Here is a 22754-nt window from a genome sequence, read left to right as displayed (position 1 = left end):
GAACCTTTCATGGATCATCGCCGTAAGGAGAGTATGAATGCCTCCCAAATAAAGATTGCGGCGTAATTGTACGTCGCTTAAATTTAACACATAACGCAGTCAGTCAGCAGTAACCGATGAGATTGATTAGAAATGATCGTATCGGATACACTTATGGGGTTAAATACTTTCGGTAAACTTTGGTTAAACGTAGAATACTATCATCAAAACCTGACTGCATTGATATGATCAACAATAGTGTATAGAATGTTAGCTTACTGCCAGTCTGCACTATCAATACATTTTAGCAACATGTAAATTGATTTGCCACCAAATAAAAAGCATATATCTCCTACATAATCTTCTGAGTAAACTTTTGTCGCTGTCAATTTTTAACTGAGATACTAAGTTATTGAGAAAAACAAGGAGCAATGAGGAGACAATCTGAAAGGAGACTGGATCATAGCACTTCTATGACTCTTATAGGATTCCTTACGTGATTATCCAAAACGTCGATAAAAAATTACATTGTACTAAGTTTTCAGAGGCCAGAACAAGACGTGTCATGTTTCTCGCGTTCGTCTTATTTGTCTCCAGACCTGACAAACTCAGCAAGTTTGACCCTCTGTACGATGTTGTAGCGTGAGCACTTGATGCCCTCATGGCGTGCTCTTCATTAGTAATTGAATAATTTATCCCAACCCAAACTTGGCAGGTTTCTATTTATAGCGACGCTCTTTCAAACAAGTAGGTTTTCTACCTACAGAAAAGAAGGTTTTCTTTCGCCACGGCAAAAACAATACAGCGGCTGAAAAACAGCTCTAACAACGAAAACACTGTAAAATCACCACCATTTTGGTTGTCGGTTTAGAAAAAGTGGCGTTAAGAGAAGGAAATTGCAAACAAAGCTCGACTGTTAACTAAAAATTCGACCATAACATCGACATAACATTATTACCTCGAAACGATGATTCCATTTCATCGAAAAAGATTTGGACACAGACTGACCAATTCCTTGAACTGTTTAACCGGACTTTGAACTTTTTTGCGCCTTAAAGATGTGAAAATATCATTGTTTATTATTGTTTTGATCGTACAAGTGTTTTTTTTTTTTGATGTCACTTGTAGGGTTTGAATAAATTATTTTTGCACTTGATTCGCGTGCTTTGCTTCTGCACAATTACGATAAGCTATCTCGTATCTTTTTATGTATATTATTAAAACGTAATCACATGATTTTTCTCGTGCAAGCCCGTGCTTATGGTACCTACTCTTACACGACGCAATCAATGTAAAGGCTTGTTTTGGGCGGAAGTCATCAGTCTTCGGTAGTGCGTCCTCAAAAAAGAAAAACCTCTAAAGAGAACACTCTTCAGTTGAGGCTAGAAACTGGGTGGAATTAATGTAGCTATGTCTACTTCTTAATTTTGCAGCAGTCTCTAAAAAATATTTCCAGCCGTTGTAAATGGCAATAACCCAATACTGTGATTTATGCTCATGACGACAGCTCCAGTAACAGTTGTTATTATCCACGCAAGATTGTCTGGAAAAAAGGATACAATATTCACTCTGAGAATTGAGATAAACGGGAGAAATATTCAAGTAAATAAAATGAAAAAAGGAAGAAAGACCCGCTTATCCAGAGCCTGTAGGATTTGGACTTGCATTGGGTTTAGAGGAGTTACCTTATAGAAATAACAAATTTGGACTTTCAATATCAATTTAAAAAAAAAAGGTAGGAACGATATTGTGAACAGATTTTGTGTCTAAACAAGAAAACCTTCGATATTCTAAGAAGGAAATTAAATTTCTAGCACAATAAAATGAAATAATATTCAACTAAATAAAATGAAAAAAGGAAGAAAGGAAAAAAGTAAGTACCGCTTATCAGAACTCTTTGTGGTTTAGCTTGTAGGGTTTGTACTTGCGCTGGGTTCTGAGAAATTACCTTAGAAATAACAAATTTATAGTTTCAATAATCATTTAAAAAAAAAAAAACGATATAAACGATATTGTGAACGAAGTTTGAGTCTAAACGAGAAAGCCTTAGATATTCTTGGAAGGAAAATAAATTTCAAGGAAAATAGTTATTTAAGATGTCCCGTTACTAAACTAGTTAGAAAAAAAAGAAAAAGGTAAGGAAAAACCCGCTTACGAGAGGATTAGTAGGATTTCGACTTGTGCTGGGTTTTGAGGAAATACCTTAAAAATAACAAATTTTGAGTTTCGATAATCAATTTTTAAGAAAAGCAGCTTGAACAATATTGCGAAACGAAGTTTGAGTCTAAACGAGAAAACCTTAGATGTTCTCGCAAGGAAAATAACTTCTAGTGGAATAATTATTTAAGAAGTCCCCTCAAAAAAACCAGTTGAGAGGTTAAAGTTTATACATGATGATATCAAGACATCGTTTCAATCCGGAAGAGCGTAAAGCATGCGCAACTTCCCCTGGCAGTCTGGATTTTAGTTTTAAAGAAACGAAGAACAGAAATGAAAACCCAACGCCACTTTAAATTGTGTTTAGGATTGCAGTTGATATTTCACTGTTCTCTGACGAGCTTTGGCAGTTGCAGTAGGTTCCTTATCTTCTATATCCAGATGCTTTGTTACTATGTATTTCAATTTTTTGCCATTTGAATGAAAATCTTGGAACTTAACCCTGACTGCGTACTGTCCATCATTCACAGTAACATTAAAAATTTGTATCATCAAATGGCTTTGGTCCCAGAACTAGTGCCATTTGATTCAGATTGTTTCATGAAGGCAAACACAATACATTTTGGTGAAGCTTGATAGCCAACAAAATCTTGATCGCTCTCTTGACCCGATCTTTTGTAAGTTCTTCGTCTTGTCCCAAATTGTATTTAATTGGATCTGTAGAATTAGGTCAAGCGCTCCCAGCAGCTGCCACTGTAACTGCAAAACATAGATATCAAAAGCACTAAGTAAGATATAAAATAGTCCACAGTATTATTTTCTATATTTTATTTTATTTTATTTAGACCCCGGTGTTTGTTTTTCTTAGATTGACAGTATACTCACTTGCCAAAAAAAGTTTGCCGCCATGTCAAATAGAAGGAGCGTTTGCCAATGTCACAAATACCTCTATGATTTCATAGCAACAGGATGCGTTAATTAAAATGGAAATAATACTTCGTGCCCCTGTTGAAAGGAAATCTACAGCGACAGCTCAAGGCTTAACCTCCATGCTTGTGTCTTAAACTAGGAAGAAAACCGCACCGCATTTCAATCTTTCAAATTTCCGCCATTTTGGTCTCATGTTACTATGGTCTAAAACGAGTAACCGCGAAAGTTTTTGATATGAGCAGATGTTTCTGAATTCTGTCTGCCATGTTTAAATTTCTTCTTTTTCAAATTTTTACCTATTCTCGGTACCACGTCTAAAAAAATTTTGACTGACGATTTTGGTTTCTAGAGATGAGAATTTGAAAAACTTTCCACCATGAAGGGTATAGATTGCAACAAGTATTCACGCAAAACGGAAACTAGAAACTCTAATTTTGGTGATACGAATTTGGTTTTACACATGGGGCAAACTATAGCAAACATTTGCCATCTTCAGTCACAAATTGTTCAGTTCAAATCATGTTCCTTGTTCAACTTCAACTAAGTCTGTCAATATTGTCTCGCTTCCAAATCCAGGTAGAAATATAGGTCAAGAGAGTCATATCCGTATGTTTCTGAGACTTGCTGGAGTTTTTCAAGACCGTATTTAAGCATTTCAACAGACACACAGTCTCAGATGCCACGTTACCGTGTGGGCCATGGAGGGTTTTTGGTAATTGGCAATCTCGCCTCTGATTGAAGTTTCATTCCTGCGCAATAACGTAACTGAAGAGTGTCGCTGACCAGCCTGACCGTCCAAATCCGCTAGCGGATATGGAGCCCCCTCTGCAGATTTGGACCCCCCAGACGTAGACATTAATGTTGATTTGCATCTGAAAATAAGCTGAGAGTTCCAATAGTTCAGAATAGAAACATTTTTTCTTATCATAGGCTTTACGAACGACTTGTAGTAGGAGTTGTTACTTCGTTCTTGTTCAGAAACTGTTAATGTTATTTAATTAGAAAATCAGACTGAGTTATTTTTGTGACTGGACGCAATAGTCACCACTATTGTTATGACGTTTCGTATCAATGTTGATTCGCATCAGAAGAAGCAAAGATTTATCGTGACAATTTCAATTGTTCGAATGCAATAGTTTGTTCCCATCTAATTCTTGCGTAAGCTGTACGACTCGCTATAATAAGTGCAGCAGGATTGGAACGAAATGGCTGTTTTTCTTTACCTTTATTAAGGAATGTTGTGTTGTCATTGAAAAGAACATCGACAAAAAGCTTGCAAATAGAATTAGTAACCAAATATGATACAAACGATGCCTTTTAAGGCTTAAAAGGAAAGTTTGGTAGGGGGTCCAAATCTGCGAAGGGGGGTCCAAATCCGCTGTGATACCGGAAAAACATTGTTAAAACTGATTCAAGGTCGTCACACGCACTCGACGCTTAAAAGATAAACATCAGCAGTGTGGGAACTTTTCAGACCTAATTTATGCGTCAAGATGCTATTTTTTCATATACATCTGTATAGCCTGGGTTAAGGGAGTGCCAATCGTAATGAACTATAAATTGCCTTTATTCCCTTTTTTGCCTTTCGTTTGCGACCGTTACAGACAATATATTTTTGAGCATCATAACAATACCTGACCGTCAAAATAAACGTTTTAACAGCTCTAATCCTCACTCTATCAAGCATACTTTATCTGAGCCTAATCAACTTCGTCTCGGACCCTCGGACTCATCAGGCCTGGAAGTCGAGGTGGTTTAAACGGTTACGTTAGCTTATCCACGACTCCTTCCCTCCTGCTGGGATCGGAAAAAGCATCATTGGCTGCAAGTCCTTTTGTTTGTCTTCTTTGTTTCAATTCTTTCCGTAGATAAGTTAGCGTAGCTGTTGCTATGAATGCAAAAAAAAGTTTACATTACATGAGGAGTCAAGGAATCAGTTTATTTATTCATTGCCATATCATTTACAGCTACGTTGAAAATCAGCTATAATCAATGAGTAAATTAAAAGCAAAGGAATATATTTGACATTTTAGAGTGACAGAATCTTTCGAGGAAAGTCCAAATATAAAGAAACCAGCGTTAAACAGAAACTTCGAGTTGTTCTTTAAGACTGTAATTCAATAAGTCGAAATGACTACGCAGATAATAAAAAGGAAGATCGCCCAAAAGCATTCATCAGAGAGAGAGGCAACAGGAGCATTTTAAAATTCACTGTCGCTAAAAAACTTTCAAGATTCACTAAATAGAAGCAAAGAAATATATTTAGTGTCGATTTAAATTTCTATGCAATGTTTAAATCTTTAGAGTAATGTATATCATTGATTAACTTCACCTTAAAACACATTATAACATAGCTAGTAAATTTGTCTAATCATATTCAATTGCGTGAGCGTGCTTCATATTCCTATTTTGCACGCTCATGATGTCACCAAACAAATCCCTCGAGAAAAACATTTTCTCTGCGATTTTTTATTTTGGAATTTTACTATATAAAAAACTGGTTAAGACTTCTGTGGCAATTTGCGCCATTTTTAGTGAATTTTTTCTAACGCTTTAAGTAAATGCCCGCACTGAGTATTATCACAACACATAAGATGATTCCACATGCTGCCGCCCATTTAAAGGAGGATTCTTCTGATTATTTTCTTGGCACTGCAATGCTGAGCTCTCGAACAGAAATAAAAAAAACCCCAGCAACTCTATCGATTTAATTGTAGTAGTTGGGTAAGCAGATAATGTAAAAGGGTAGATGGCTAAATGAGTATGATGGTCCATTTGGAGTTTAACCAGACCCTGTGAGCAGGGTAACTGGGATACCTGGATGGTACTGGACCCTTGGAATCAAGTGTAATGATACTACGGGTGTCGGACTAGTATACTGAAATAGTGAGCTCAAGTCTGGCCAAGGGCATAAACCAATTTCAAACCATAGGCATGCTATGCATGCAAGAGTTATTTTTTGTAGGGTGGGTGGGCTACTTGAAACATTGCAAGTGGTCTACATTCTTACAAAAGGAAAGAAGAGTATTAACGCGAAAAAGAACGCAAATTTCGAATTACCTCACGCACAGGTATTTTGTGGTAGATTATGTGTGTTGTGCGAATAAATGTAACCAAAAATAAACTGTATTGGTGCCAAGGATACCTGTTAGTACAAAATGCAGACAGGAGACCGGATACAAAATATAGACTGCAGACTGCAGAGTGGGTACAAAATGCAGACTGAGAATCTGACGAGTTTTTACGTCGGTATATAATAACATGTTATCTTACAGCTTACCTTACCTTTTCCGCGATCAGCCTTCACGATTATTTGCACTATTATGGAAAATTCCTGGCCCATTTCTTGATGAAAATCGATCTTTATATAATTTCAAGCCTTCAACATAGTCTTCTTACCTTGCACGTGAGTTGGTTAGTGTGATGTCTGTACAGATTTCACCAACGTAATAAAAGTAAATGACGTGAATAACAGTGATGGTAAAGCAAGCTTAAAACGGCAGAAATCACCAGAAACTACAACGGATACACAGGGTATGAGTAAATTTTATTGATTTTACGAGAAAAATGTTCATATTTCGAAATATTTATCGTTGTAAATCAACCATATTCCGTTCTCCATACTATTCCTTATAGCGTGTTCAAATTTTCAACGGTTCCTCTCGTAACTTAACACCGAGTCACACAACGCGTGACGCATTCATGAATTAATCGTTGGCTTTTTCTCGAGGCGTGGGCATGGGCCGCCGGTGACATGACAATTGCGTAAACAATACTTAACATAATAACATTATACACAAAAAAACACAGGATTTTGGATCATACATTTATTAAAAAAGAATATCCATACAACTACAATGAAAAAAAAACATAAGATTCACCTTTCTGATCGTGAAATTAACCATTCGCACTGTTATCGTAACTACGTTCCCTGGCATCAAGTGAATCCAACATGGCGTCTTTCTTCACAAGCAGTTTGCATCCATTCGAGTTTTGTTCTTCAGTCTCACGGTAGTAGTGTTGTTCAATAGATTGCATAGAGTATATGCAGTTTGGTTTCAGATTTCAGATTTTGCTTTTTACAACAAGCGTACGTTTTTCAACTAAGACATTGGCATACTTGGCATATAAGGCACACAAGGCGACTCAATCCGTTCCGAAATTACTGCTCAATAACTTTAAGTGTGGATTAGCCGCGAACAATACGACTTGTGTATGCGTCTGTAAGTATTTTGAGCGTTTGTGCCATAATGCTCCGGGTTATCGTAATCCAAACACGTTGAAATACAAAGCGACTGACAAAAGAGTTTTATAAGCAAAAATCTCGTGGTTCGTCATGTGACCCGGCCCTGTTCGTGCATGACAACGTCAATCATCATCAAAATAACACGCGTGATCAGTATGTGAACACCTCATTGGATCACAGTTAGTTGTCATGGTGTTGAGGGCCCACTGACCACTGGGCACTATTGCGCAATTTTTCCATTTTGTGGCGGAGGAAGAAAAAAAGACACAAAAAAACAAAGGCATTTTATGACTGGGCTACCACAGGTATCCCAGTAATTAATTGGAATAAAGTATTCTCACATGTTGGGTGGTAACTGATGAAATGCTTGAACTTGTAATATGTGAAATCACTTGCAGTCTCATCTCAGGCAACCGGTCCTGAAAAGGGGTCGGTAAGTTTGTAGCGGTGGGTCATATATTATTAAGGAGATAAAAAGCTATTAAAGAAAAGAAGTTTGATCTCCGATACCGGCGCAGCGCTCTTCCAACTAGGCTAACAAGCCAACTGGGAGCTGGTCATTATGTTGGTTGAGTTAGAACAAATATTCTCTGTGTTGTCTTGAACGATACTACTAACTTTTGGACTTAACTTGAAGCTGGACCGAGTCGGTCAACGGGGTATACTGAGGTCCGTATTCCACCACTATTCCATACTTCTTGCCATCTTCAAGTTTTACCCTGTACAGTTCAAACACTGCGATAGAGGAAGTCAAATTCACAATAAAATTTACCTGATACCCCCTTAAGACTCTTTGGTATTGTAATAGTCCCCCCTCACTGGCAGTCAATTTCCTACAGTCCTCCCCCCCCTTTAAACTCTGTTGGCCCCAACTGATCCCCCCTCCGTTCCCACTGGAAACATTGTGACCCTTCACATGAAGACGGAAAAAATCCTCCCCCCTTCTCGGTAATAAATAATGGCTGTTCCTTACGTAATCATTGATCAACGTTTAAGAAGTGATGGAGGACTTATCAGGTTCTAAAACGCTGAGCCTATTGTTACTGAAAATATGTTCTCTTGATTCTTCAGAGGGTGAGAGAAGTATGGCTATGTAATGATAAAATCTACCTGATACCCCCGTAAGACTCAATAATATTCTAATAATCCGCCCTCATTGGTAGTCAATTTTCTTGTCCCCCCTTTTAAATTCTGTTGCCTTCTTCATTGCTTTTATTAATCCAATTTAGAACAAATTAAATGGTTCAAATACAATTATAACGAATCAATTCAAACGGAGAAATGAAAAGGAAAGTAAAAAGCTGAATTTTCTTGAAGATCATGCTACAATTTGCTAATTTTGATGCTGCAAATTTCCAGTAGGAAGCAGCAGCACAGTCTTCACGTGTTTATCAGGTGCCACTCACATTGCAGCAAATCATTGATGGGAGATGGAATGAATGAAAACATGCATTTGTAACGGATTAATAAACACGCAACGTCTATAATATCATCTGATAAGAATATTTCCCGCCTTTTGGCCCACAAAACGTTTTCATCACTTATTCGATCTCGACTTTCTGTCTAATTCCTAAATACCCAAGATTGGTTACCTTTTTAAATAGCGTATTCAAAACCGACCTTGGAGCCAGTTGTTTGTTTCTTCCAGGTATCAAGGATTTTCGTTTTGAGAGGCTGTTGCTACGCTTGCAATTGACCTAAGTAAGGCGTTTGATTCTGTGTGCCATGGCCTACTGCTTGCAAAACTTAGAGCCTATGGCTTCACAGATCAAGCATTACAATTGATGAGCCATTCCTTGCAAGATAGGAGGCAGAGAGTCAAATTGGACGGAATTTACTCTGAATGGAAATCTATGAAAGCTGGGGTCCCTCAGGGGTCCCTGTTGGGCCCTTTGCTTTTTATCATTTACATCAGTGACTTGAACCTTCAGGTTACAAATACCTCTCTACGGTTGTATGCAGATGACACTACTGAATATGCATCGGACGCTTCCCCTCTAGGTTTAGAACATTTTATCAACTCTAATCTACTTACATTATCAACATAGCTTCAGCAAAACTATCTACAGAGCAATGCATCTAATACACAGGCAATGACTATAGCTCCAGTAGCACATCGCTATAACTTCAGTGTAGATAACAATGCAGTGAACGCTTATGATACACTTAAAATCCTTGGTGTCACATTAGATCGTAAGCTCAATTTTGTCGCTCATGTGTCCGAACAAGTAATAAAGGCGTGTGCCAAAGCCACTGCGTTACGGAGGATTTACAAGTTTATTCCTTTCGACGTAATGTGCCGCCTCTATAAAGCATATATTTTGCCTTATTTAGAATATTGTTGTCCGCTATTACTTGGAGTTGGTAGAGGTTAAGTTAAAAAACTTGGAGACACCAATAATTATATTCTTAGATCTATTTAGGGTACGGATAGCATACACCATACAATCATTTATTGAATATGGCTGGTGTAAGAACGCTAGAAGAAAGAAGAAAATTCCAGGCCCTAGTTTTGGTATATAAATGTATTCATAGTTAAGCCCCAAGGTATATAGAGGAATTTTTTAAGATTAAAATCTGCAACTATAATTTAAGAGGGTCGGGGACACTTTTTACGTTACCCAATTTTAATCTAGAATGGCGCCATAAGTCATTCTCATTTTTGGGAGCAAAACTTTGCAATTCGTTTCCTACGTATGTTAGAAACGCCAAGGATATTTTTACTTTTAAATGACTCTAAAGAAGCAAGTTTTTAGATAGATTTAAGAATGGTTACTTTAAATTATTTCTTTTCTATTGAACGTTTTTCGTTTCACGCATATGTTTTAACGAGTTTTTATCACTCCTAGATGTATAAAGTATTGTATTGTATATAGAGTGCAGCAAACATGAGCTCATTTTTGTGACGGCGGAGGAGGTTTTGTCGAAGCCATTTCTTTCCTGGCTGAAAAAAAATGCCTCACCAGTTCTAGATGTGTTTGTTTTTGTCGGAAGACACTGCTTCCGGTTTTTAATTAACCTAACCCTAACCCTAACCCTAACCCTAATTCCGGAAATGCAGTGAAGAGAAACTAATCAGGGGCGTTTCAACAGCCTCCTCGGGCAGGCGTCTCTTCGCCCTTCCCCCGCCCTCTGCCCCCACCGTCCACTCTAACTCCATATCAAACATGGCCGGTCGGATAATCGACCACGAGCTTATAACATTGGAAGTAAGGTGAGGTATTATGATACTATGCTAACATCAAACGACTTTTTAGAAACCACTGAACGTCAAAATACTCTCATTGTTGCACCAGCTGAGGGTAACAGGCCACCGAGTGTATTCAGAGATAAATATTCTGAAGAATTAGAATATCCTGGAATATTTCTTAGCCAGAAAAGACCAGGAAATAAGGAGCATATGGTTAAAGTCCTCTACAGAGAAATCTGTAAATCGGAGCTTAGAAGGTGAGATAGAAGAGCAGCCATGTATGTTGAGATCTATTCTATAAAACACAAAAGTTACAAATGAGAATCCTTTTCGGACAGTTATAAATTGCACTCAGATAATGTAAGGGAAACAGCAGAATCCTAAATGCAGGCAATTTAAAACAACAAGGAACATTAGATAGCTTAATCCGTCATAATGAGGGATTTAAATTTTTGAGAGCTTTAAGAGGTTCACCTCCATAAGAGACCTTTTTGCACTGATAAGACTGTTAGGTCCAGCTTCCTTGTTTTGTAATTTCTCATCAGCAGAAAAACAATGGATACACCTTCTTAGGGTACTTGGTCAACTTGTTGATCAGAAGAAATATACTGACAATGAACTAGAGAATTTAAACTGGGAAGAAAAATGTACTTGTAGTTAAAGTGATCCTGACTCGTTTTACAGAGTTGAATATCAACAGAGAGGTTCACCTCATATTCACATGTTGATATGGCTTGAGAATGCACCATAGTTTTCTATGGACAGTGATGAAGATGCGACATCATATATAGATAAGATAATTACTTGTCAAATCCAACAGACAACCATGAACTACTTATACTAATCTTCAGTCAAGTACACAGACATTCTCATACTTCAAGTTGTCGAAAGAATACAAAAAGTGAATGTCGATTCAATTCAATCAACAGCCTCCCATGAAACGGACAAAAATTCTGTATCCTTTAGATACCAATTTACCTCAACTTCAAATGAAAAGACAGAAAGATGCATGGAAATCATATCCAAAAGCATCTAAATGATACGAAGGAGGGTGAAAATATTTCCTTTGATCAGTTACTGTTTGAGCTCAATCTCACAGAAGAAACTACTTCTTAGCTAAATTAAGCTCATCAGTTAATGCACCTATTGTGTTTTTAAAAAGAATGAATCGAGGATAAAAAATAACAATCCTACTTGTCTTAATGCATGGAGAGCAGTATGGACATTTAGTTTGTCTTACACGTAAATGTTTATGCATGTGCTGTGTATATGGTAAATTATATATCAAAGGCTCAAAAACGAACGAGCGAACTTTTACGACGACGAAAGGAAGGGAATTCTAGTAAAAACAGCAAGTGAGAGACATTAGCAGCAAATATTTTAACCATTTAAAAAATTTAGCCACTAATATTAGATGAATTACAAGATTATAAATATCGACACATGGTTCAAATTTTGAATAAAGAACAAAAGGAATTCCCCTATCATGTACTGCATCTAATAAAAACATTTGATGAGCCTTGCTACTATTTTTTGAGTGGAGGGACTGATGTGGGTAAATCACACCTCACAAAAGCACTTTTTCAAGCAGCCTTAACCCTTTAATCCCTAAGAGTGACAAGGTTCTAATTTCTCCTTACAATATCACCCATGAGTAAAAGGTTTAAGTCTTGAGAATAAAGAAAATGATCAGGAACTAACGAAGCTCCTGATGGTTTTACAAATTCTACCTGTTAGAAACTTGGAAATGTGTAGAGAACAGTGTGGAGAATATACATACTTATGTCAGGGTGTAAAGGGTTAAAGTATTATAATGCAAGAGCTGGCGTCAACTTTAGTGACATACATTAAGTTCTGAATGTTCGCACCTACTGGTAAAGCAGCATATAATGTAATACTTAAGGTAATACGATACATAGTGCACTTGCAATACCTACTTTCGGTCATTGAGAAACTACAACCATCCTGAACGAAGTAGGCTAAACATATTAAGAAGTCAGCTTGTTAGAGTGAAATTGATATTCATAGATAAAATATCCATAGTTGGCAACACAACGCTTATTGTTCAAATCAACAATAGACTAAAGGGCATTAAAGGTAGTTCACTACCTTTTTGCGGTGTTCATATTATTGCTATTGGTGATCTATTCCAACTCCAACCAATTATGGATGGTTATGTATTTAAAGATATAAACAACTCTGACAATGGTGCCCTTGCTCCCAATTTATGGCAAGAACATTTCAACATGTTTGAACTACATGAAATAATGAGATAATTATAAAGAGAAAGGAAAGACTTTGCTGAGATATAATGACCAGCTCCCAGTTGGCTTGTTAGCTCAGTTGGTAGAGTGCTGCGCTAGCATCGCAGAGGTCCTGGGTTTAAATCCCATACAGGTCTAAATTTTTTAGGGCTTATTTTCCCTACTACTTGAAAGTAGTGTTCATAACTGGGAAGATCGCTTTCAAATTTGTTTCTTCAACCGCATTTTACACATATATGATTTTCATATATCTAGAGTCACTTTGCTGAGATGTGGAATAGATTAAGAGAAGGAAAACATACTACAGAAGATATTTTTAAATTCAAAGAAAGAATAATAGAACCCAACAGTTGTCACGACCCCAAAGATGATGATGATTAGAGATGATGATTAGAGATGATGATTAGAGATGATGCAACACCACTGGCTAATAATGTCAGACCATTTGGAAGAATAACAGTTTAAAGTATCCTGGTTATCCATACTCTTGCAATTGTAAAGGAGTTGAAATAACTGCTATCAGGCTAATGACTGCCCCACATCTGTACATTTTTGGAATATATCACTCACCTAAAGTACCAGTATCTCAGCTATATCAAGCATGGTCTGATCTTCTAATTTGTCAGTCTTCACAACTCAATATATTCATCAGTGATTTTAATGTTAATTGGTTGAACAACACAGAAAGAATGTCTTTATTTAGTCTCTTCATTAGAGACCGTAAGTATAACCAATTAGTATCATGATGAAATTAAGAGATCCTCGCAGCTAAGAACACAACTGAAACGAGTAGTTGTAAATAGGACCTGAAAAAAAAAATTCAGGCCCGTACGGGATTTGAACCCATGACCTCTGCGATACCGGTGCAGCGCTCTATCAATTGAGCTAACAAGCCAACTGGGAGCTGGTCAATGAATTGGGTCCAAATAATCATCCAAGTGAATGATGATTTTAGATATATGAAAATTCATATATTTGCACTGTGGTGGAGAGATGAAATTAAGAGATCCTCGCAGCTAAGAACACTACTGAGCTTGTTAGCTCAATTGGTAGAGCGCTGCACCGGTATCGCAGAGGTCATGGGTTCAAATCCCGTACGGGCCTGAATTTTTTTCAGGTCCTATTTACAACTACTCGTTTCAGTAGTGTTCTTAGCTGCGCGAATCTCTTAATTTCATCTCTCCACCGCAGTGCAAATATATGAATTTTCATATATCTAAAATCATCAATTAGTATCATGTTGCACCACTGATAACAAGACTTGCCTAGACCATATCTACACTGATATACCCGTATCACATATTAAAGTTCATACACTTGAAACCTATTTCACTGATCACAAATCAATTTCTGCACTTGTTGACTTTTTTTAATGTAATAGTTTAGTTTAGAAAGTTTCTCACAATTTCACAATGTGGACATAGTTGAAATGAACTTATACATGTAGGTACTTGTTTGCAGAAACATCTTACACCCTAAATCGAAGACATTTCGGCAGTCAGTATCATAACCTCATTTCTAGAAAGAAACATCTTATATATTTCAATGATAATAAAGTGCGCAATACGCCATAATTTCTGAATCTGTAGCCTCAAAAGTTCTTCCACCTCACCTCAACAATATCCCAAAACTCAGAATTCAAGGAACAGAAAGATTCTGTAGTTTGACTCACCTGAGGTGAATAGAAACGCAAGAGAAACAACTGAAATAACTGGTGGGGTCTCCATAACGCCAACACAGCTTGTTTGATAAAATAATTGACGACCCTTTTGCAGTATGGTTTTATTGTGTCAGCTGTCGTCCCACTTTAGTAATAACTAATTAAGGGAGGCTCAATTTGGGGACTAGGGTTGAATCAGCTGTTAGTTATGACCAGAGGCAAGAATCCTGCGCGTTTACTTATAGTCACGTCCCTATCAGGGCTCATTGACCTTGCTTTGCTAACGAGATGTCATCCGAATTTTTTGCAACGCGGGCTACTAGCCCAAGCTGTAATCCAAATAGTTGAAAAGGAAATAGAATTTCTTCACGCAAACCTTTGCGAGATACGCGTTGATAGTCACTACGGCTACGGGTTTTTAGATGGGACGGAGGAACGGAAGGAAGATCTCATTGAGCAATTCACAAAATTGAATTCTACATGTTTTGTGCGCTCCACAACAGAGGTCAAGGAAAGGTCGCAGAGATCATTCGAAAATGGTATTTTAAATCTTTACTTTTTCTTTTGTGCATTTTATGTTTGCAATTTTCGGGAAAACGAAAACGATTGCGCAAAACAGAGGACGAATACAGTCAAGGCAGGCCATGCCAGGGTTTTCATGTTTATATTACAAAACAACTTGACCTTTCGCTGCCTTTTCTTTTGTTAACGGCGGGAATGTGCTAGTCATTTATGGAGCCCAGATGCCACGTCCATATTTTCATGTAGAAACGAAACCGAAATATTATGTCGCAACAATTCAATAAAATTTAGCCGTCAAGTAGCCAGAATTTTAATTTCGGTAATTATCTTAAGGCAATTATCTACTGCATCCGTTCCACACGTGCGTTAACAAATTATTGCACAACTTCCACCGGTGAGAAAACGAGCACAAAGGAAAGCTAAATCATCGTCATAAAAGTCAAGAGTCATTCACGGTTGTCAAGATTTAGCGACTATTTAATAAAGCGTTTTTCGTAGTCTCAGAATGATGACATTTTTCTTTAACCTCGGCTCGAAAGGTTTTTAACGGTTTACATGGGTTTGGAAGAAAAGACGAGGTGCTGTGAAAAACATGCGCGTGTGGACCGGAATTGTTTTTTTTGGAAAACAAAGAAAGCAGCCCAAAATTGTGAAAGCTTGCGTCTCCAGAAATCCTTAATTTACCAAAAAAAAATCCAAGAATGAAACGTGGGTAGAAACATAAAACAGTTAATATGTGGGGAGTAAATGATTATACGAAGGTAAATAAATATCTATAGTGTGAAAAACACATTTGAAATAATGAAAAAGATATCGTGTTTTCAGGATCCATTAAACACAAAATAAAACACAGGGGAGAATTTCCGAACATACCTAGAAAAAACCGGGCTCTTGGGTCTGTAGACAACATAAAAAGAAAACTGAGTAAATGTCATTTTCACAGCCTCATATTCGAATCATATTTTTTGCTTTGTGGAAAGTTTTTCAATATTTCAATGATCACGCTTTTTAACAGCTTTATAAAAAATCTCTTTATGATGTCGGTAGTTCCTTTTTTTGCAGTACAACCCATGTTCGAGTAAAAGTCTGGCAACCTTCCTATTGCCTCTCTGGCCCACCCATTCTCAGTGGTAATCGTGGAAACAAGACATTAACTGCATGGACCAAAGGCGGTAAGGATGCTATTAACACGGTTTGCTACGACATTTTCAAAAACGTGGTATAGAGTGCTTAGAACCTTATCATTGTTTTTTGTTTGTTTATGAAAATATAGGATTCTCGAGTTGGAAAGAAACAAAAACCTCAAAATACCTCAGGACACGATTGATCAGCCAGCTCCAGAGGTTACATTAAAGTTCAAGGAAGAAGAAAACTCGACTGCCCAGAAAGTCTGAAAGTGCGAGCTATACGGCTGTACACTGATTATACTTTACAGTCTAAAGAGTGCTCGTCAAAGAAAGGTCTACGCAAGGAAAAAGCCGGGATTCTCAAGCAATTAAAGGATGACAAGCAGACGGGTAAGCGCCTTAGAACGACAACAAGATTCTATTTCAGGCTTCCCCTTACTACAGCACACAAAGTACATCCTGTCCGTGAGGCCGCCACAGTAGGTCACCCTATCCATCCGAAAATCGCAAGCAAGATCCGCGAGCTCGAGCAATCAGCGCCAGCAAATACTGCGGTGATGACCAAGAGTCACTAAAGCGCAGAATTGAGCAATGGAGGCGTGACTCCCAATCATCCAAGTTTTACTTCAGGACAAGGGACGAGGTCAAGGATGGCGACAAGACAAAGTTTTTTTTCGTACACCAAGAAGAATGGCAGCGGAGGCTCCTCCTCAGGTATGGCAGTGACCTTGTACTAATGGATGCCACCTACAAAACGACAAAGTATGCGATCCCTTTGTTTTTCGTGTGTGTCCACACCAATGTGGGTTATAAGGTTGTAGCCGAATTTCTCTGCCAGAACGAGGGCAATGAATGCATCGCGGTAGCCCTTAATATCATCAAGAGCTGGAATCCTACGTGGAAACCAAAGTATTTCATGGTAGATTATTCGATGGCGGAAATAATTACTATCGAAAGCGAATTCCCGGATGTTGCGATATACATATGCGATTTTCATCGCGAGCAGGCGTGGCAGAGATGGGTCAAAGCCGGCAAAAATGGACTGACCGTAGGGGAACAGAAGATTTTTCTAGAACTGATGCAAGCAATTGCTCGTGCTCGTTCGGAGACGTCCTACAAGAAGGCCGTGGAAAGTTCGAGAAAGTCGACGTTGTACATGGGAAATCCCAAAGTACAAGAATATACTGCGAGAAGGTGTGGTTGGACTATTCCGATCGTTGGACTCATGCACTTCGTGTTCAACAGGCCGTCAACATCGTGAATACCAATAATGGAATTGAAGCGCAGAATAAGTTGTTCAAGTACAGCTATTTCTCTGGATTACTCGACAAATCTGTTTTTGGAATAGTGGCGATGATCTTGGAGTCGTTCATCCCTGATTCCTGCCAACATTACCTGGACACCAACCTTCAGCTGAGTGGGTCTTATCGTGAGTTCAAGCGCGATATACCTGACTATCTTCACAACCGTCCTCTTCATTTCGTCAAACACTGCCTCAGGAGCAACCTTGGGGCTGCTGAGTTTGCCGAACATGACGTGAAATGTGTCAATTTAGAAAAGGGTGAATTTCTCGTCAAAAGCAGTTCGAACAGTACGAAGCTATTTGCTTTCAAGCTGTCGAAGCCAGCTGCAAATGTGAAAGCTAGCGTAAAGCGCATTTCCCTTGTAAACACGTTTTTGCTGTTTTCAACTTCTTTGACGAGTGGAGCTTTAACAGCTTTCCGCATTCCTACAAAAATAGCGTCTTCACCGTGCATTTTGATCAAGCCGACCCAGACGAAGAACCAACCTCGGAGCCGAGTTCAACGCTGTGCAGAAACAACAGTCCCTGCTTCATATTCCGATGAAGATGATGCACCTGCTCAATCCAGTAGCACTTCTTCCCGGCCAAAAATCAAAGACAACGAGTAACCTTTAATAACTCAAAAGCTCAGAAAGCGTCTTCAGGAAAGAGTCGATGAATTGAGATCAGAAACATTCGTGGTCGATGATTCAGTTATACTTAAGAATACTATCACGACCGTGGAATATTTGCTAAAGGATCTCCGTCAAGGTTCTTCTATTGAAAATGGCCTTCCTCTTCGACAGAGTCCTGCAAAAAAGAAGCTCAAAGTTACAGAGGTAGACTACCACAAGGTGAAACATGAGACACTTCCCAAACGCAGACGACTTGACAAAGGATGAGGGCAATTCCAAAGACAATGCTGTGGAAGTAGAAGAGGTAGGTATAATTCGTTGTTTTCTCACAACGATTGAAAGAACTGTTTATGTCAACGTTTAAAATGTTTATCTTGTATGTGCCAATTTTTATTTGCAGATTGACTCAATATGTGTTATGTCTCTTAATGACGATAATGAACTTGAACTGTGTAATGTTGCGGATAACGACATGGATAATGATGAGCTAACTGGCACAATTCACGAGAGTTCTGCTCGTATTTCACCAAGGTATACTTCTATCGAGTTTAGTAGTACAGAACAGTGATCATAACTCTTCGAATATTCTATCAATTAAGTAGGGAACAATTTATCAACCTTTTAGACTATTCTTTTGATCGACTGTCCATGGAATTGAAAAAATTCTTATTCCAATAAATATCACTGGACATCACTGGACAGTACTGGTAAGTCGAGGATGCTATTCATACTGTAAATTTTTTTAAATAAAATAGTCATCTCTCAAATTTGTATTATATTCTTTAGATAAATTGAACATTGTACACATGCCTCAGGACTTCGTTTTGAAGACATAAAATAAATGTGTTCAAAGATTTTAGATAACATGGAATCTACCCGTGTCTACATTGATCCTATTCATGGAAACAAACATCCAAATGAAATAACAGTAGCTTCCAATCCCAGCCTGTACAGGCTTATAAATAACGTAAGGTGAGTCTCTGTATTCCCAGCATGACCCTGTGTTTCATTAATTGTTGTGAGAGTTAAGAATGGTCATTGTACTGGCCAGATTGTTTTTATGATTTTTCAGTTATATATATGAGTGATATAGTGATTTCATGTAACATAAACTCAAATGAAACTAACTCAATTGATTCCATCAATCGCCAGGAATTAATAGTAAGACAATGTTCATAACTCATTTTTGTAGCTATAGCTAGTAGCGTTAATGAAAATGGTTGCAATTTTTTTGTAATGAGGCTGCTGACATCAAAACAGACTGGAAAAGTAAAGAATGGGCATACCTTGAGCCACCCTATTTCCAGTGGAGTACTTGTTTGTAAGGTAATCTTTAGAGTGGTGTATAACAATAGATAAGTGAGCTCATAAGCATCAATACCATCAATATCTTTAAAATTAAACAGTTAAAATGAAATGATGTCACTCCATAGCAGTTTTTAAAGAAACATAATCATAATATTTGCATTTTTACATCAAACAATCTTACATCATACATAACTACAAGATATATCTTTAGTTTTCAAGGAACTTGTGTGATAACAGACTGATCACAAAGGTCAATATTTCTATTAAGAGAATGAAGCTTCTATCCAACCTGTTTGGCAGCTGTTACCATGACATTCTAATGTACAATAATTATGCCTTTCTTATCATTACAATCACCACTGTTTATTGTGTTTAATCCCAAATAACAAATTGAGAATTAAGTAATTATTTTGAACTTTTACTTCACTTTTTGGCAGAGGAAGGGATGTTCTTGTTTGCAAGGTGTGTCAGATGGATGATGATGAAGACTAGCTCGGCTGCGATAGATGTGGACAGTTCTTCCACGCTAGTTGTTTAGGGGTGAACTTTGCCACGGCATTGCAAAATCCTTTCTTTTATTGTCCATGATCATACAGTTAAAATACACACAAATAGCAGCCTGTTTGGGAGTTGTGCCTCAGCTTGTTGAAATTTACATTCGAGGCAAAAAAAATTGTGAGAAAGTGTATTTCCTAAAGTAAGCTATATAATTTAAAGCATATTTTTCCAAAGAATATGTAGTAAAAGGGCCCAAGAGGTGTACCGTTAACAGATCAATCATTTAAGTCAGTCAAAATTTGACCGGCTGAATGTGATCAGTAATACTTCTTTATTACAGTCACAGCAGATTTTCCTTGATTTAGGCACTCATTTGCTGAGACACTGATGAAATCGATCTGTTATGTTCATTAAACATCTTTTTGGATAAGAACCATGGAACCAACAACTTCAGAAAGCTCTTCGTGAAAGGTTTTTGCTTCTAAAAGTAAACATCTAAAGAACACCAAGCCCTCCCAATGGTGGTGGGAGGTCAAGCGTATCGCTGGGATGACTCCTGCATCAGGTTCTGACAATCTGCGTTCGTTACTCCACGTTGAGGGACTGGATCACCATCTTCCAGACCGTGATGTCGCAAATGCCATCAATTCTGCCTTTCTGGACCAAATGAAGTCTTTCTCGCCACTCGATGCTACTCCACCCTTCGAAGCGAACTCGGCGGTGGTAACCATTTCTGAGGTCGATGTTTTGACCGCAATCAGAAAGTTGAACCCCCGCAAGGCTGCGGGTCCCGATGGGATACCTAGTTGGGTGTTTAGGGAATATGCTGACTTTATAGCTCAGCCAGTGACTTCCATCCTTAATTGAAGCTTTGCTGAGCAACAACTTCCCCCATCTTGGAAGCTGGCGGATGTGGTACCCATTCCTAAACAGAAACCTGTCGAAGTCATCAACAAGCACTTACGACCCATTTACCTCACACCAATAATTCCAAATTAGCCGAAGACTTCGTGGTATCTGCGTTCATCGGTCCGGCTGTGGGCCGGATCTGTCGATCCCGACCAGTTTGGAGCCTTACCGAAATCCTCCACGGCCCTAGCTCTGACGTCCATGCTCCATCACTGGACGCGCGCAACTGATGGCACGGGATCTGCAGTCAGGGTGGTCCTGTTTGACTACCGCAAAGCTTTTGACTACATTGACCATCAACTGCTCTCACACAAAATTTTCAGTCTTGATATCCCTCGGGGAGTAGCACGTTGGGTAGTCGACTTCTTAGTGCATCGCTACCAACGCGTAAGATTATCTGCTGATTGTTTCTCTGAGTGGGGCCCCGTACCAGCTCGTGTACCTCAGGGGACAAAATTGGGGCCATGGCTCTTCTTGCTAATGATAAACGATCTAAGAATTCCCCAGGTTCAAACTTGGAAGTACGTTGATGACACGGCAAAGTATTAGAGACGGTAGAGTCGGCTAGGATCCTAGGTGTGACTATTTCGTGTAACCTTAAGTGGAATAACCACGTCAATGATGTTATAAGAAGAGCAAACAAACGATTATACTTTTTAGTCCTCCTAAAGAGAGCCCGCGTTCCAGCGGATGACATAATTAATATTTATTGTACAACTATACGTCCTGTTCTGGAATACTGCGCACAAATATTCCATCATGCGTTACCTGCGTATCTTAGTGATGACATTGAAAGGGTCCAAAGACGCGCATTATCCATCATTTCACCAGAACTGTCATACCATGACTCTTTAGACAGGCACGGTTTAGCTTCGCTCTATGACAGACGCATGAAATTATGTACGGATCTGTTTTTGTTTGTCTCAAATCCATCTCAAAAATTATATAATTTTCTGCCAGATAGGCATTTTTCAGCTTACAATACTAGTCACCGGCGCGTTTTTAACATGCCGCGCTTTCGCACTGACCGTTTTAAATGTTCATTTATCCCGGCTATGTGCGCGTGGGCTAACCTAGATTTTTAGCTATTCCACTGCTGTATATTAGCTATATTAGTTATATTAGTAATTAGCATTTTTGTAATAGGTAGTCTTATATAGTCTTATATAATCAATGATTGTGAAAAGCACGCAATTCAGCCTATGGTTGCAATGTATTTTATTTGATAATAAACTATCTATCTATCTATCTATCTATCTATCTATCTATCTTTCTAAACAAGAACTTACTGAAGACAAAATTGAAGACACATTTCCAGAAGCTGATGATAAAATGCCCTCTTTACACCGTACGTTCCAATCTGATTGATAAACAATTTACCAACCATTTGCCAACCATTTACAGGACTAATGGCTAAAACATTAACCCTGTGAAAAAATATTATGGAATTGGAGTTGACAATAAAATTTTGAAGGTCGGGTTCTAAATAATTCATATCCTTGTACTGTTAACAAAAAACAAAAAAAGCCACTTAATTTCAGGCATTACACGTTTGTCACTGGTTTGTGTATAAACACTTTCTTTCCTAATGTCAAAAGCAATTCCCAGTATCTAAGAGTTATGTGGTGGGTACAGGGGGGTGGGAACCCATGAGAATAGGGGATAGGAGGTGTACTGGAACTGGAACTGGGTAAAATTTTTTACAAAATTGCATAAACCATAAACTTTTGCAATGAAAATAAAATATAGAGGCGAGAGCCATTAAATAAGGGTATGGGAATCAGGATGTTCATACCCCTCTGTCCACCCCCCCCCTCCCTGCAGTAATTTGAAATCCAAGTTTTCTTAGCTCATGCGATCACACTTGAGCCCCCCTTCACCAACTCAAACTGTTATTGTGAAGGACCTTCACTTCGTCTTTGTCTTCGTCTGATTTCTGATTATTCAGTGTATAACTCGCATCGGATTAACCTATTGATTATGATTTATTTCCATAGTCTAATTTACATTTCCTGGTATTTTCAGATAGGCATTGTGATGACCTTGG

At 38.2% G+C, this 22754-nt stretch overlaps 1 non-coding gene across 1 annotated transcript; it reads left to right on the top strand.

The window, feature by feature from the left end:
* Positions 1–12830: 12830 nt before the first annotated feature.
* Trnaa-agc (transfer RNA alanine (anticodon AGC)) lies at positions 12831–12903 on the top strand. Its single transcript has one exon. It is a non-coding gene; the product is annotated as a tRNA-Ala (tRNA).
* The last annotated feature ends 9851 nt before the right edge of the window (positions 12904–22754 follow it).

Source organism: Pocillopora verrucosa, chromosome 2, assembly GCF_036669915.1.
Source record: "Pocillopora verrucosa isolate sample1 chromosome 2, ASM3666991v2, whole genome shotgun sequence".
Lineage (NCBI taxonomy): Eukaryota > Metazoa > Cnidaria > Anthozoa > Scleractinia > Pocilloporidae > Pocillopora > Pocillopora verrucosa.
This window is presented reverse-complemented; position numbering and strand designations above follow the sequence as displayed.